General features: G+C 44.1%; 1 long non-coding RNA gene across 1 annotated transcript; it reads left to right on the top strand.

The window, feature by feature from the left end:
• Positions 1 to 4,317: 4,317 nt before the first annotated feature.
• On the top strand, positions 4,318 to 13,382 carry LOC104989364. The gene is made up of 3 exons (XR_825363.1): positions 4,318 to 4,803; positions 7,407 to 7,471; positions 9,865 to 13,382. It is a non-coding gene; the product is annotated as an uncharacterized LOC104989364 (long non-coding RNA).
• The last annotated feature ends 1,869 nt before the right edge of the window (positions 13,383 to 15,251 follow it).

Genomic DNA, 15,251 nt, shown 5'->3' with positions numbered 1-15,251 from the left:
ACCTCTGAGTGGGGCACTGCAATCAGAGCAGGACAGACAGAAGCCAGGAGGTGATCCTTGGACCGGAGAGTAGAGGGAAGGGACTCAGCATTTCCCGAGGTTCTATTACCTGCTGAGCTTTGCAGGCAGACAGACTTTTATTCAAATCCTGACACTGTCAGGGAGTTGCTCTGTGACCTTGAGCAAATGATGTAATATACAGTCTGAGCCCCAGTTTCATCATCTTTTAAATGGGGATAATACTAATAATATCCCTTGTGATGAAATGATATGGAGGTAGTAAGTCACCCAGTCAGTCTGTTGCTGCTGAGAAAATGTTGACTACTCTATCTTTCTTGGATATGAGGTACAAAGTCAATGCCAATCAGAAATTAACATCCTGAACTCAAGTGCCTGGGTTCACATTCCAGCTTGACCACTTACTCAGTGTATGATCTTGGCCAGTTAAGCTCTTTGTACCTGTGAAAATGGAGACAGTGAGTACAAAGTTCATGGGCTGCTGGAAGGAACAAATGAATTTAAAGCAGTACCTGATATGCAGTGAGTGCTACTCCTCTTATAACTTTTATGGCCATAACTACCCCATTGGCACATGGCAAGTGTTTGTTAAATGAATATAACATAAGCTTACAGCTCAGGCTCCAGGATGAGCCTCCTGACCAGGAGACATTCCATCCTTCTGCCATTTGGGGAAATTTTTGAGAATCGCTGAGTCATATTTTGTCTCATTTAATATTCCTAACAACACTTGGCCTTGTGTGATGGATGTGGCCATGGAGGGGAACCACTGAGAATGTGAACTTCCTGCCATATTTGAGAACAAACTCATTGTGTGAGTCCTGGTGAGAGACTGGGCCTCACCCTCAATAAGAATCTTAAAAGGCCAGATAAATATTTGACTTGCCCTGTAAGTGGGGCCTGGACACACAAGAACAGGTGATACACAGAAGCAAAGACCAGAACTCCTTCTGCGGGGCCTGCAGCAGCATCTGGTGTGTGCTTCCAATGACCACGGTGCCTGGACCCGCTGCCCTTGGCTGTGACCTGGCTGCCCAGCACCCCTCCTCCTGGTCTCAGCCTGGAGTCAGGCTGGTCCCTCCCTAATGATTCTCCAAGCTATCCTGCATCCTTCTAGTACAGTTATTCTCTGCTTAAGTGGCCAGAGATGTTCTCTTCAAGGTGCAGTTAACAGCCTTTATGACTAAAAGCAGGAGCTATTATCTCCATTTTCTGGATGAGCAAACTGAGGCTTAGAGTGGCATTGACTGACACAGGACTGAACACTGTGTGCCAGGCTGAGTTCTCGTCTCAGTGCAGGTTTGGGTGGTGTGTGGACATGTAAGGTGAAAGGCCTTGAGATAACAAAGAGGAATTGGAAGCAGCTGTCAGTGGTTGGAGGGAGGGAGGTGAGGAGGCTGGAGAGGTAGAAAGGGGCCTGAACTTGCAGGGCTTTGGAGGTGATGTTTTGGAATCTGTGTTCCAGCCTAAGGGAGCAAACAGAAGCCTTCACAGTATCTTACTTTGACTTCACTCCAAATCAGATTTTGAGGGAAAGGATGGAAATAGAGAAAGCAACTAGAAGCTTATGGCAAGAGTGCAGGTGAGGGGATGGATGGATCCCCTCAGGTGGCTCTAGAGATGAAGACGAGTGTGTGGATTCACAAGTACTTTATGAAGAGCATCTGTGAAGGTGGTGCCATTGACTGAGATGGGAAAGATGAGGAAGGATTAGCGTGTGTTGGGGGTGGGGGATTAAAGAGATGGGTCTGGACATGTTGAGTGTGACGTGTCCTGAGATGTCCAGAAGCAGAGATCAGGAGGTGGTTGGCTGTGACTGTGATCCCAAGTGAGATCAGCTCCGGAGGCAGGAATTGGGGAGTTGTCATTATACAGCCTATTTGCTTCATTCAGTATCTTCTTAAATATCTACCCTGCCCACCTACCTAAAATAGCAGCCTTGCCCCCCCGCCCCCCGCATAGGCACTCCAATAACTCTTCTCACCTGTGTTCCTCTTATGTGGCATTTATCACTCACTGACTTGTTATTATATACTGATGTGCACGTCTCCTGTACAAGAGTGCAAGCTCCATGAGGATGGAACTCTTGGTTCTGTTCTCTGCTCTCTGTCCAGTGCCTAGATCAGCGCCTGGCACACACTCACTCGGTGCACAATAGTATTTGTTGACCAAGTGGAGTCTTAAAGTCATCTGACTGTTTATGAGGCTGAAAGGACTCCCAGAGAAGAGGTGGTCTGGGCCCAAGTCCTGAGGAAATGGTTCCCTCCTGTTTCTTTTTCACATATCTGTAGTTGTTGCCGTTGTTTGGTCACTAAGTCATGTCCAACTCTTTGCAACCACAAGAACTGTAGCCCACCAGACTGCTCTGTCCACAGGAGACTTGTGGGGCCTTCATAGCCACCAGTTACTGTAAAGGGCTGCCTATCTCAATGCAGGGGAACAGTGGGCACATATACTCAGACACACATACAAACACACACAGACACACACATTGAGTGTGCACACAGGCATACAACTTTAAAGAGAGGCATCTGGGTGCTGCCATGGCCCCTTTAAGAGTTAGGGGGACAGGATATTGGCACTTGGTGGGGTCCAACCTCTTGAGTCACAGGCTGGGCTACAACCCCTGGCTGTGGTCCAGGTGTGGGTGGGGAATCAGTGGCAGTGGTTCCCAGAAACCTAGGTTTGGGTGAGGGTGCAAATTGGCTAGGACCCTTCTGACCTGTGTCTCTGCTGTGAGCAAATTTGGGGCATTAGTATATGTGAATTTGTCTTGCAGAGTTTTTTTCTTCCTTCCATCTTTCTATTGAGATTACAAAGGACATTATCAATATGGGAGAAGGGACAAGGTTCTTCTCTGTGATTAACTGAAGGGGCTAATGGGAACCGGAAGCTTCAGAAATTTTTTTAAAATAATATACACTGATATAGATCGTATTACGCTTGAGGCTCAGAGAAACAGGAAGCAGAAGCAGAAAGCACCTGGCACACAGAAACACAGTCGCCTCACAGCCAGCCGCTGCAATTCCTATGACAACGGAAGCAGCAAACTTCACCCCCTAAAGCACCTGCCCAGGAAAATTTGAAAAGAGACTTCCCCTTTAAAAACAGTCACCCAGCAATTTTTGACCCCTTGAACAGGAGAAAAGAAAAAAAAACTCCAGGCTAGCATCACCTCTAAGGCTGCAGTGGCCATGCTCTTCTCCCTGCAGAGGCAGGAAATGATGTTTCCATCACTGAGACAGGGGGGCTACATCACTGCCCCTCACCAACACTGCAGACAGGTGTCTTCACGACCATACAGTTCTCTCAGCTCCTTTTTTTAAATTCCCCAGACACTAGCTGGGATTGAAGGCATTCACCCCTGACTTCCTCTAAGATGCCCTCTAGGCAGCCAGTGTTTAATGAGCCTGCCAAAATTCTGGAGCCAATCTCAGGTGGGGCTGAGCACCAGGTGGGGCTCAGGGACCCAGGGTCTCTGCTTCAAGACTCTCGCCCACTGGGAATTATTGACCTCCAGAGTTTTGAAATGGCAACCCACTCCAGTGTTCTTGCCTGGAGAATCCCAGGGACAGCAGAGCCTGGTGGGCTGCCGTCTCTGGGGTCGCACAGAGTCGGACACGACTGAAGTGACTTCGCAGCAGCAGCAGCAGAGATTTTGTTTTAACTGAAAAGGGAGACACACGGTACATCCCTCTGCTCTGAGACAGGCTCCAATCCCTATATATCCACTCCACCCCCAAAGCCAGACACACACACCAACTAAGGCACCCCCAAGGGGACAGACACACTTTGGCAATGAGGCCCCTCCGGAGGCCCAGGGTGTGAACAGCTGCACAGAGGGCTGTGTGCTGTGGAGTCAGCACGTTAGGAGGTGGGAGGGGGCTGTGGGCAGAGAAGGAAAGAGTCTCAGGTCCTGATGGATCAGAAGAAGGAGAATGGGGAGAGGTGGTCAGGACACGGGAGACAAGAAAACCAAGGATGACCCGATAAAGGACAAAAAGCAGAAAATGCAGGAAACATGGGAGCACCAAGAGAAAAAGGCAAAACAGGGTGTGGGGAAACACAAAACCCAGAAGGAGACAGAGCAGAAGGAGGGAAGGGAACAGAAAGGAGAGTGAGGAAGGGTGAAAGGAGGGCGAGAGGGAGCTGGACTGGGACTTCCTAATGCTGTACTTACCCAGCCTTGCGAGATTCCACAGAAACAGAAGCTGGAAAAACAGCATAAGAAACTATGTTAATGATTATCTTTCATGTTTTTCTTAGAATAATAGCCTTGTTACAAGCCCCAAGGCCAGATGCAGAAGGGAGTATGACTGGGATCATGAAAGCACGGACCTTGGAACACCGGGTCAGCGCCAGGCATGAACGCTGCCTACGCACTTGCTGATTGTTCCCGAGACTGGCCCAGAAGGGAAAGGCCTGGGGTGAAAACAAGGAGATCTGGACTATGTCAGTATAGTCCATGACATTTAGGAGTATGTGCTTAAAACAGCACGTGTCTTGAGAAAGATAAGATCAAAGACAGTCTTGTAGTCTGCAATTTGGAATAAAAGCTGGACTCAGAGTGGACTCTGCACCTCAGTCCAATAGAGGCTGCAGGTCCCCTGACCCATTGCACCAGATTTGGTGTTCTGTCTTCATTCTCAAGGCTCGCTCCTGGACTGTTAAGGCAACAGTTGGCACCCAGCGTGGGGCTGGAGCAGAAGACCTCTCTACGAGTGCAAGTGAAACTGCAGGACGCAGAACCTGGGACGATGGAGCGGCCTCTGAAAATCTCCACTGGTAAGTCTTTCAGGCATTTAATCGGGGTTAAAATGGGAAATGTTGAGAGTGCAGAACACTACTGCCCGTATATTTGTTTATTAAGACAGCTCTTGAAAGTGGGAGGAGTTTCTATTAGTGAAGGGCAATTATTAGAATTGTTACAAGCAGTGGATAAATACTGCTGCTGGTTCCCATCAATAGGGACCTTAGTTTTAAAAGCCTGGGAAAAGATTGGAGCTGAGTTAAAGAAAGAATATGTGAAAGGAACTCCGCTCCCTGTTTCTATTTGGAGTACGTGGGCATTAATTAAGTCAGTACTGGAACTTTTACAGACTTCTGATTCTTCTGATGAAAGTGATGATGACTCTTTTGAAAAGCCTCAAAGTCCAGAGTATGTGAAGCCAGAGGGAAAGGGCAAGCCATCTGCAAAACCCGCTCCCTCAGCTCCCAAGGAGGGTGATGAGGGATTTTTTTCTCCACCTCCTTCCCACTGTTCTCCATCCCTACCACCTGCTTTTGCAGGAAACATTTTCAGTCGAGAGTCTATGCCCACTCCTCGCCTTTCATCCATACAGAAAGGAATTTTACAAGCACAACGGGAAGGAGATTTAGAGGCTTTTTGTACTACCTCTCCTATGACTATTCATGAGAGTATAGCTCTTGGTGTTGATCCTAACAACCCTAATGGAGTCTATGAGGCTGTTCGTGAGCCTTTTCCTTTTAAAATCCTAAAGGAATTAAAACAAGCAATACAAAATTATGGTGTAAATTCCCCGTTCACGGTAGAAATAGTTCAGAGTGTGGCAGAGGGCAATCGCCTCATTCCAGCAGATTGGTTGGCATTAGCAAAAACAGTCTTGACCCCAGGGGAGTTTCGTCAGTTCAGAACTTGGTGGCAGGATCATGCTGAGACTCTGGCTGCACACAATCAGACTCATAATATCCCTATTTCCTTGGAACAACTTATGGGGATAGGTCCATGGGGGAGAGTGCAAGATCAAATACGTATGAATGATCAAGCCATAAAACAATTGCGAAGCTGTTGCTTGAGGGCCTGGGAGAAAATAGAGTCAATAAGCCAGACTTCTGTTTCCTTTCAAAAAGTTGTCCAGGGGCCTAAGGAGCCCTATACTGAATTTATTGCCCGATTACAAGAGGCAATCTCCCAGCAAGTCACAGATGCCAAGGCAGCAGACATCTTATTACAATTGTTGGCTTACGATAATGCTAACATTGATTGCAAAAAAGTAATGAACGCTTTCAAAGGAAAAGCTAGTTTAAATGATTATGTTAAGCTATGCCAGGGAGTGGGAACCGAATCCTTTAAAGGGGATTTATTAGCTCAAGCTATGGCTAGATTACAACTTCCTAAATTCCCCAGCACTTGTTTTAATTGTGGGAAACCTGGACATACTAGGGTTGAATGTAAGTTCAAAAAAGGGAACTTTCAAAAAGGTAATTCACAAAAGGGGAATGTCCCCAGCCTCTGCCCAAAATGTAAAAAAGGAAATCATTGGGCAAATCAATGTCGTTCTAAATTTCATAAGGATGGCACCCCCCTTTTGGGAAACGGCTCCCAGGGCAAGCTCCCAGCCCCATCAAACAAGGGAGCCTGTCCTGTTCAGACTCCACAGGTGTCTTCCCCAACTACTCCTGCCAGCAACAATAACGGTCAGAATTGTGGTGACCCAAGGACGAAAGAGCAGATGAAACCAAGGAGGGTCTTGCAATGCAGGAATGGAAAAACCAGACCCTTGTCGTCTTTCCCTCCCCCTTCTTGTAACTATTAATGGATTTCAAGTCCTCCTGAGCAGTATAACCTGTCTCCCCTCCTACCCCATAGGAGGAAGGTATTTGCCTTACTCTTCCCTCCACCCAATATACATGCCTCATCCAATCAGCAAATGACCCACAAGACCCCTATCCCGCTCCTGTACCCCGGTTAAAAAGTGGACTAAAGACCCCTGTTCAATGTTGGTTCTCCCTTGAGCTGGCCCAGTGTTCTAACAGTGTCTCCCATTCTAATAAACTTTATTTCCCTCTCATTCTGTCTTATGTCTGGAAATTTTTTCCCACCAGCTCCTAGACCACAACATTTTTGGTGGCCTATATGGGGACTTGGGGTCTCTTCCCCACCTCCTCACTTCTCCTTTCTCATAGGGACCCTCTGCGAACAGGCAAGTGCTGTGGAAGCAACTGAGGAACTCTGGCCAGGGTTATCCTCTGGTGTGTTCCAAGGACCCCACAGCTCACTGAGCCCCAGTAGCTGCCACCCAAATGGGAAGGGTCTCTCCTTCGTCTTCTTTCCAACTGAGGACTAGGCCAACCAATGTTGTGTGGGCACGGCTCAGGCTCTTAAAGGCCATTAGGGTGCCTGCCACATGAAGACTCCCGTGAGCCGGTCCACTAGGAGGGTCGCAGAGCGGATCAGGCCACAAGGGCATCCGCCCCCAGGAAGACAACTTCCATGCACCGTGTCAGGCACGTAGTGGTTGAAGCAAAGCAGGGACAGACCATTGTCCCCTGGCCACCGCCTCCCCCGTAGCATTGTAAGGTGGATTCCTCAGCCTTCTCGCCTGTCACTTTCACTTCTTTCCCTTTCGGTCCGGATTGATTTACAGGAGCCTCGGTGTTGCCTCTGAGCCATCCCAAGAGTGCCTTCCATGTTTCAGGCAACCACCCAATGGTGAGTCACCCAGCTGCTCCCAGGGATCTCTGTCTTTCTCTGCCCAGGTCACATGATGCCTTAGCTGCACAGTTCTCAGAGGTCACCTCTCACTGTTGTACGCTACTGTTGGGACGGTCGGCTATTTTTGTGCCAAGAGTTGCACCGAGACGTCACTGAGACAAAAAAGGGACGACTTTTTGCCGTTGGTGACTCTCAGTACCCCCGTTCTATGGTGTATAGGCTAAGGATGGATTCTGGTATGTCTTGGGAGCCTTTCTCAGACTCACCCCTTGGCTACATTCTCAGAAACTAGAAAATTTTGACCCTGCAAAAGGCCTGCCCCAATACAAACTGGGGGACCCCACAAAAATGGCCTCTAAATGGCACACTAGGTTTTGCCAAAAGCAGAGGAAGGATTCAGAATTTCCTTATGTTCAGTCCTTCATGGCCCTCAGTTAGAATATGGATTTGAGGGACTCATGCCGCATGTGTCTTTCTGTTGCCTCCCTATCTCCTGTCCCCTGCTGTGTCTCTCTCCATTAGATTTCCTAGACAACCCCTACTCGACCTTTCATATCCACATGATCTCTAGGAAAGAATTCTGAGGTTCCCTTTGGTCCAGGTCTTTCTCCTATATTCAAAAGCCTGAAGGATCAAAACTGTCCTCTATGCTTATCTCTCAGGTGGGGAGAGAACCAAGTTTCCCCCACTCCTAAACATCCTAAAGAGTTCCCTGCTAACTACTGTTTCTCAGGGTGGGGAAGGATCAAGCTTCCCTCACTCCTGCAAATTTCCTTAACCCTTCAGATTCTTCTGATGGGACAAAGACCTCACTTCCCACCAGAGGGACAATCCAAGAATTTTATCAACTGATCTGTCCCTGATATCAGAGTCAATTTGAGCATAGTTGGTCTATAATTAAGGTGTAAAACTATGACTACAGAAAGGAAAGATGACTTTTTGACACAGGATGGCCATGATATTCTTTAGACTCCAGAGAAAACTGGTTAAAACAAAAATGTTTTTTCTTGGAAACTGCAAAACTGGTTCTTTTTGCATGTGCAATTAGAAACAACTAGCTTGTTAGGGAATCCTCTTACACTGTTGGTGGGAATGCAAACTAGTACAACCACTATGGAGAACAGTGTGGAGATTCCTTAAAAAGCTGGAAATAGAACTGCCATATGACCCAGCAATCCCACTGCTGGGTATACACACCGAGGAAACCAGAATTGAAAGAGACACGTGTATCCCAATGTTCATTGCAGCACTGTTTATAATAGCCAGGACCTGGAAGCAACCTAGATGTCCATCAGCAGATGAATGGATAAGAAAGCTGTGGTACATATACACAATGGAGTATTACTCAGCCATTAAAAAGAATACATTTGAATCAGTTCTAATGAGGTGGATGAAACTGGAGCCTATTATACAGAGTGAAGTAAGCCAGAAAGAAAAACACCAATACAGTATACTAACGCATTTATATGGAATTTAGAAAGATGATAACAATAACCCTGTATACGAGACAGCAAAAGAGACACAGATGTATAGAACAGTCTTTTGGACTCTGTGGGAGAGGGCAAGGGTGGGATGATTTGGGAGAATGGCATTGAAACATGTATAATGTCATATGTGAAACGAATCGCCAGTCCAGGTTTGATGCATGATACAGGATGCTCGGGGCTGGTGCACTGGGATGACCCAGAGGGATGGTACGGGGAGGGAAGTGGGAGGGGGTTCCAGGATGGGGAACACGTGTACACCCGTAGCAGATTCATGGTGATGTATGGCAAAACCAATACAATACTGTACAGTAATTAGCCTTCAATTAAAATAAATTTATATTAAAAAAATGAATAAAAAATAAAAAGTTATTCATCCCTAAAAAAAATAAATAAATAAAAGCCCTGCCTAGGGAAAAGCTTGAAGTTAACTCTTTCTATGTCCCTGAAATACACAGCCCACTTTGCCTGAGACCTCAGCCTTGGGCAAATTAGAACTTCAGCAAAAAAAAGCAGTGGGGGGAGGGGGGAAGGTGGTTCAAAGAGACATTTTAAATCTCAGGCAGAAAACTATGAGATCTCTGTCTGTCTGTCTGGATTTATGTGTGTCTCAGTGTGTGTCTTTTTTTTTTTTTAATAATATTGCTGAAGTTGTGAGTTCTAATTTAATTGGCCTAAAGAAAAGTAAGTGCTTACAAATCAGACAATTCTAAATACAAGAGAAATTAACCTAACTGAATTTCAGATTCATGTGAATTGGGAAATATTCAATATTAAATATCTAGTATTAACATTTGTTTGCTAATCTAATATAGACATGTCTAAGAGTCATTAAGATTAAGCATATTTTCATTGTACCTAGGTTTATTATAAGTTAAATATTTTATATTGTTATATCTGTCACAGGTTTGTCAGCAAGGAAGGTACCTCGAGTGAAAAAACTTCAAAAAAAATGTAAACAAGATATGAGCTTTTAGATAAACTCTATTAAGATTAAAAATGTCTGTCTAAAACAGTTTCTCTAGATTTTGGTAATCTGGATTTCTAGGGTTGTGCTGAACTAAGTAACAGAAGTTTATTGAACAGCTAGGTCATTTCCAAATAAAATAAGATTCTGAAACATTCATTACTGAATACTAATTTACAGAGAAACTAAAGATTTTGGACTATTAATAAATAATGTTTGACGCCATCCTGAAATGTTCGCTAGAATTTTTTTGAGAAATTATCACTGGTATGTGTGTTCACCAATCTATAGAATGCTAATATAAAGGTCAATTCTTGGTTGCTTAAGGAAAGCAGGATGTGTGTGTTCAGTAGAGAAGGTATGAGGAATGAAGTTACACTTTATGAAGGGGAAGGAAGTAGGTCTGACTTACCGTTGGCTGTTCCACGATGGGAGAACAAATGGGTACAGAGAGTGATAAGAAGGCTTTATGGAAAGTGGACCCCAAGGGAAGAGTTTTGTGTATAAATAAAAGTTTTCTTGAGATGTTGAACTGCCTTTGATAACGGATTTTAAGTTTCTTTGCCTCTAAAGTGATCTGTTCTATGTTTACCTTTGAAATCTTCTTTGTTACTTTGGCTAAGTGAATATATTATTTCACAGTGATCTATATAATTCTATCTGACTGAGTGTTATAAACCCTTCTGATATTTATTGACAAAACTGCCTAAATAGCTTGACTTCTAGCTGACTTTGGGATGCTTCAGAGGGCCCCTGAGACATCCCAAAGAGCTCTTAAACTACCTGAGTTCATTTGACATGTTAAATTGCATGGGAAATATTGTTGGAGGAGTGGCGAATCTTCTCAGGTTAAATTGTGTGGTTGATGTTACTTATATAGATATCCTAGAAATTATGTGAAATTCATGAAAATCTGATATGTCCTGGTAAAATGTTGTCAGTTATAATTCTAGTTATCATGTTAAAGTGTTACAAGTCACAGCAATGACCAGGCTACTTTGTCAATTACAATTTAATTAGATTTTAAACATGCCTTGTATGGTTTCACTCTCACGCCTTTAGAAAAATACTGCTAGTTCTTCAAGATGTATGGAAAAGACTTTTCTAAGATTAACTGATAAATTTTGTTTGTTTGCTACCTGATAAATTGGTAACAGACTGGAATTTAGTCTACTCTCTATGTTAAGAGAACAAAGTTTTCTTAGAATGAATCTTTCAATAATAGATTATGAATTTCTTTGCCTTTGAGTGATTTATATTTGTTTTGAAAATCTTTTGTTACTTTAGTAAATAAGTGTTATTTAAGATTATGGTACATGTAAAAGCTCATTCTGCTTCTACAAAAAATAACGCCTCACTGTTAGACTTGTGCTATCCTAATGTCCTTAAAAAATGGCAACAGTCTACTCCTGAATTGGGGAATTAAAAATGGGTGAACAATAGCTGAAAATCAAAGAGTCAGGGCTATGGGAAATCCAAGACGGCCGCTTGGCTTTTCCCAGCTCCCTGACAAACCTCATTTTTATTTGATGGGTTAAAGCCTTCCCTGGCTACAGAGTTAATGCCTCCATAATGAAAAAATCACTGAATATTAAGTTTTGTAAATTGTTAAACTAAATTTCTAGTTTTGTTAATTAAGGTCTAGTGTTTGCTAAGACTCACTTCTGAGATAGTTCCTTGTTATGTTATATTGCTAAAAGATTTAATTAAACTATTAAAAAGGACACTCTAAGTTTGTTTCTAAGGCTTATCACAGTAACCAATCTTCAGATAAAGGTCAGATGTTCCATAATGTACAACCAGGAGATTAACACCAGCCTATAGTCATTTAACAAATGAAGTCAGATGACCTGGGGTATACCAGGCTCTACCTAACGAAAGTTTTTGACTTATAATTCTTGCTTGCTGCTGCTGCTGCTGCTAAGTCGCTTCAGTCGTGTCCGACTCTGTGCAACCCCATAGACGGCAGCCCACCAGGCTCCCCCGTCCCTGGGATTCTCCAGGCAAGAACACTGGAGTGGGCTGCCATTTCCTTCTGCTTATGGCTTTACTAATAACAGCTAGCTATAGCTATATTATTTTCTATGTCACTTGTTTCGGAAGATTATTTCTTACGTTAACAAATGTGTGACTGAGCCTGTGATACAATGCTGATATGCAGTTCCATATGAGATCAATGATTGTAATAATGTAACTCTAGATATGGGAAGAAGCAACAAGAGGGAATATTTTCCTGGACCAAGAGGCTAGTAAGACAGTGGTCCAGAGACTTGCTACTTGCAAGGCCTGGTCCAATAACAGCACACTGAGTGGCCTGTCAATGGAATATTCCCTAGACCTGGGAATGAGCCTTCCCAGCACCGTGGGACACAATGGCCATGAAATGGCCCCCAGACATGGTCAAATATGTGTCTGTGAAGGGGCCCTGCTGACCGGAAGTTAGTACTTGCCAGCTGCGTCTACAAAGATTACATCATGACCACTGCAAGCTGCTGACCTTCGATACTGCCTGAAAGGAGGTCAGGGTGGAGATCAGAAATAAGGCACTCTGTGCTCTGGGAAAAACCCAGAAGAACCGGCCTTCAGATAGTCAGATGTTTTCAGGTAAAGATTTTATGAGCCCAAATTCTTGCATCTTCTCATACCTAGAGAAACACTAACGTCACAAACCAATGTCTGGTCCTGGTTCCCCTGGTTGCCCCGGAGCAGCTTTTCTACTTCTATTAATCTTTGGGCCATATACCTTTAACTTTCTTGTTAAGTTTGTTTCTTCCAGAATACAACAAATCTCCAAGTGGTAGGATGACAAGAATATTCCCTGACCAACACCCAGACAATGCTGAAACAAGCCACCTTATCATTCCATGGACTCTCATCTCCCTCCGTAAATGCACCTGACAGAGAGCAGACAAAGGGAACCCAGAGCCCCACGACGCCCCTGTACAGCCTGAAGAAGCCAGAGTGGTCATCGCCCCTTTTCCCCTGAGACTGGGTTCCCAAATGCCTGAGAAGGGAAATAGGTAGACAGACATGAGCAGGATATCAAAAGAGGCCAAAGAATTAGCCCTAGAAATAAAGAGAGGGAGGAATATGGTGACCCAAGGACAAAAGAGCAGATAAAACCAAGGAGGATCTTGCAATGCAGGAATGGAAAAACCAGACCCTTGTCATCCTTCCCTCCCCCTTGTTGTAACTATTAATGGATTTCAAGTCCTCCTGAGCAGCATAACCTGGCTCCCCTCTTACCCTATAGGGAGAAGGTATTTGCCTTACTCCTCCCTCCACCCAGTATATGTGCCTCGTCCAATCAGCAAATGACCCACAAGACCCCTATCCCACTCCTTGTACCCTGGGTATAAAAGTGGACTAAAGACCCCTGTTCAATGTTGGTTCTCCCTTGAGCTGGCCCTCTGTTCTAACAGTGTCCCCCATTCTAATAAACTTTATTTCCCTCTCATTCTGTCTCATGTCTGGAAATTCTATTCCCCCCCCGCACCTAGACCAGGACAAGATTTACCATGCTGTGTCATGGAATTATCCCCAGCAACCCAATGAAACACAGCCCTTGATATAAGTAGTAGTCAGGATATTATTGTTACTCCTGGAGAGACACCAACTGTTATTTCAACAGGAATATTGGGACTGCTTCCACAGGGAACAGTTGAATTATTGTCAGGAAAATCAGGGCTGACTTCCCGGGGAGTTCAAATTCATACCGGAGTTATAGCCAGTGATTATGAAGGAGAATTGGAGGTTATGGCCTCTACTGCTCTTCCCTGGAAGGTTTCTAAAGGGGATAGAATTGTTCAGCCTTTAATTCTACCTTATGTGGGTATAGGACATTCAGACAAAAAGCAGAGCTCTGGGGGATTTGGAAGCACAGGAAAGGCTGGTATTTTTCTCACTGAAAAAATTTTAGAATCCAGACCCACCTAACAAGTCAATATAAGTGGCAAAAACTTTCAAGGTTTAATAGATACTGGAGCTGATATTCCTATCATCAGCTCTCAACATTGGCCTAAAGTGTGGCTGACTAGGCCTGCTCCAATATCTATTGTAGGTCCGGGACAGGCACAGGGGCTAAAGCAGAGTGCTATGGTATTGTCTTGTTCAGGGCCTGATAAACAAGCAGCCACTATCTAACCTTATATTGCTGATATACCTGGCAATCTATGGGGTCATGATCTCTTGGAACAATGACATGCTGAGATACATATTCCTTCAAATCAATATAGCGAGGCCAGTCACTGAATTATGTTCAGTCAACGTTATATACCAGGATTGGGACTGGGCACAAATCAACAAGGAAAATTTATCCTTTGACTACTCAAGATTTCAAACCGCTCCCTTTTCTTTAGTGGCCACTGCTCATATTAATCTTCCTCCATCACACCCATACCTCTTAATTGGAAAACTGATCAACCTGTGTAGATAGAGCAGTGGCCTCCAAAATAAGAAAAATTGGAGGCTTTACATGAATTAGTTAATGAACAGCTTAGCAAGGGACATATTATTGAGTCCTTTAGCCCTTGGAATTCTCTGGTGTTTGTTATACAAAAGAAATCTGGTGAATGGAGAATGCTTACTGATCTGAGAGCTGTTAAGGCTATTATTGTTCCGATGGGTGCTTTGCAGCCTCGCCTCCCTAATCCTAGTATGATTCCAAGAAATTGGCATTTGTTTGTTATTGACCTCAAAGATTGTTTTTTCACTAGTCCTTGACACCCTGATGATCAACGTAGATCTGCCTTTTCAGTTCCTTCCATTAATTTAAAGGAGCCACATAAAAGATTTTAATAGACTGTATTATCTCAGGGTATGCTTAACAGCCCCCTATTTGTCAACATTTTGTAACGAAGGCTTTACACCCAGCTATCAACAGTTCCCTCTTGCATATATCAGGATATATTATGTGCCTTACCTGAAGTTGAAAGCCTAAAGGAACTGTTTTTAAAGCTAAAGGAATGCTTGGAGTGTGCTGGCTTGTATATAGCTTCTGATAAATTACAATACACTGAACCTTTTCAGTACTTAGGAAATATAGTCCCGCATACTACAATCAAACCACAAAAGGCGCAAATGTGCAGAGACTCAATTAAAACTCTAAATGACTTACAAAAATTACTGGAAGATATTAACTAGATTCGACCTAAGTTAGGGATTCCAACTTTTTCTTTAGCCCATTTATTCTATTAAGAGGGAATCCAGAGCTTAATAGCTCCCGAGAGCTAACTCCTGAGGCTGAGAAAGAACTATCAGTTATAGAACAAGCTGCACAAAAATGCCAAATAGACAGAACAGACCCTTTGGCGCCTCTCCAGTTGTT

The sequence above is a fragment of the Bison bison genome, unplaced genomic scaffold (genome assembly GCF_000754665.1).
Source record: "Bison bison bison isolate TAMUID 2011002044 unplaced genomic scaffold, Bison_UMD1.0 scf7180017864155, whole genome shotgun sequence".
Lineage (NCBI taxonomy): Eukaryota > Metazoa > Chordata > Mammalia > Artiodactyla > Bovidae > Bison > Bison bison.
The sequence above is the reverse complement of the archived record's forward strand: the minus strand, read 5'-3'. Positions and strand labels throughout refer to the sequence as shown.